Consider the following 2,500-nt stretch of genomic DNA (forward strand, 5'->3'; position numbering starts at 1 on the left):
GGCTCAGCAACCTTTCCTTAGGCCTCAAGCGTATCTCAACCGAAGGGACCAGCAACCGAAGGGACCATCGACACGAATCAGCCCGCGTACTAAGTCACGTCCTTACGTGGCCCGCAACCTTTCCTTAGGCCTCAAGCGTATCTCAACCGAAGGGACCATTGACACGAATCAGCCCGCGTACTAAGTCACGTCCTTACGTGGCCCGCAACCTTTCCTTAGGCCTCAAGCGTATCTCAACCGAAGGGACCATCGACACGAATCAGCCCGCGTACTAAGTCACGTCCTTACGTGGCCCGCAACCTTTCCTTAGGCCTCAAGCGTATCTCAACCGAAGGGACCAGCAACCGAAGGGACCATTGACACGAATCAGCCCGCGTACTAAGTCACGTCCTTCCGTGGCCCGCAACCTTTCCTTAGGCCTCAAGCGTATCTCATCCGAAGGGACCGGCAACCGAAGGGACCATTGACACGAATCAGCCCGCGTACTAAGTCACGTCCTTCCGTGGCCCGTAACCTTTCCTTAGGCATCAAGCGTATCTCAACCGAAGGGACCAGCAACCGAAGGGGAAACACATTCCCACACCAACACGAATCAGCCCGCGTACTGAACCACGTCAAGAAAACCCGTCGTGCCGCCTGAGCGGGTAGTCGGGGATCACAAGACGCAGCATTTCCTTAGGCCTCAAGCATACCGTCAACCGTCAACCAAAAGGGGCATTGGGAGCAACCGAAGGGACATTCCCCCAGACGAATCACCGTAGGCCAAGCTGACTAGGAAGGGCCCACTCATCGTCTGGTAGGGCCGACCAGCCACCGGAAAAAACCGATCGCCGGCGATGGCCCACGGGATGGCATTCAACGTGATGGAGGGTAGTCACCCCTCACACGCATAACGCCCATGCCTGGGCGAGGGGGTGCTGGCCATGCCAGCCCAAGGCTCCCAAACTCTTTCCCCCTATAATAGATAAAGAGATTTTTCCCTTGTGACCCTAGGGGACACCCAAATGCAAGTTAAGTTATACTAGTTTTTCCATGGACCAAAACTCACCTTTATTTGTAACATAATGTCATTTTTATGACTTGTATTGTTGGAACATATATTAAAGAAATTTTAGAAGCTGAAATTTTGAAAAAAAAAAACTTGTAAGTATTTTATTTTAATTAAATAAGGCCGAAAAACGCGAAATTAATAAAAAATAGTAAATAGTGTCAATAAATCATGAAAAATTAGGAGACACTTGAGAAAATATATATAAAGACATTGGTTTAGTTAAAAAAATTTTTTTCATTAAAAAAAGTATTTTATTTTTTTTTTCCGTTAAATTGGTGAAATAAAGGGAAAAATAATAAAAAATAGTAAAAAGTGTCAATAGATCATGAAAAATTAGGAGACACTTGAGAAAAAATATACAAATAGATTGGTTTAGTTAAAAATATTAATTTCATTAAAAAAATATTTTATTTTTTTTTTTTCCGTTAAATTGGTGAAAAATAGTGAAAAATGGATAAAAAATTGTAAAAATCTTGAAAAAATGGGAGGCTTGTTGGAAAGATATTATGAGTGAGAGTCATTGATATTATTTTCAAAAATGGGTAAAAATAAATTTTTGAATGATATAAGAGGCTAAAAGGGAGTATTTTTTATCAACTTACATTGAACTCCTTTACCACAATCTCCCTTACAAACCATAGTAATGAGAATCATTGGTATTAAGTTTGAATGATGTTTTTGATCACCTTGCAACGAACTCCCTTAAAAGCCATAATCATTAGGGGGGTCTCATGGCTCATTCTTGGCTCGGGGCTCGGGGCGAGGCTCCGGCCATGGCTCAAGGCTACCACATTGCTCCTATACCACAATCTCCCTTACAAACCATAGTAATGAGAATCATTGATATTAAGTTTGAATGATGTTTTCGATCACGTTGCAATGAACTCCCTTACAAGCCATAATCACAAGGGGGGGGTCTCATGGCTCACGGCTCGGGGTGAGGCTCTATGCTACCACCTTCTTTCCCATGGGCCATAGCGTCTTTCGTACCGCATGGCCCGAAAACCTTCACAGCACCTTGAGAGCTCACATTATATTATAACCATCCATATAGGTGCTCAGGTGCTCAAGGTGCTCAAGTGCTTAAGTGCTAAAGTGCTTAAGTGCTTAAGTGCCTTAGCGCCTTAGCGCCTAGCGCGCGCGCGTGCGTGTGTATCATTAGATTAGAAGGGTGGATTTTTCAAGATCCCCCGGCTCACTCGGGCCAAGCATATCGTTCTTGATCTCGTAGCAATGCCCACGTCTCACGAGTCGAGCGTTCCCTTCCTCGGCCCACGGGTCGGCCCGCGGGGTCACGGCCCGCGGGTCGGGTCGGGGGCGAGGCTCCGGCCATGGCTCCATGCCTACCACATGCCCAGTCGATGGCACCTTGGGCCCCAACCCTCAACTATAACCTTCCCCCTATAATAGATAAAGAGATTTTTCCCTTGTGACCCTAGGGGACACCCA

Source organism: Amaranthus tricolor, chromosome 8 (assembly GCF_026212465.1).
Source record: "Amaranthus tricolor cultivar Red isolate AtriRed21 chromosome 8, ASM2621246v1, whole genome shotgun sequence".
Classification (NCBI taxonomy): Eukaryota; Viridiplantae; Streptophyta; class Magnoliopsida; order Caryophyllales; family Amaranthaceae; genus Amaranthus; species Amaranthus tricolor.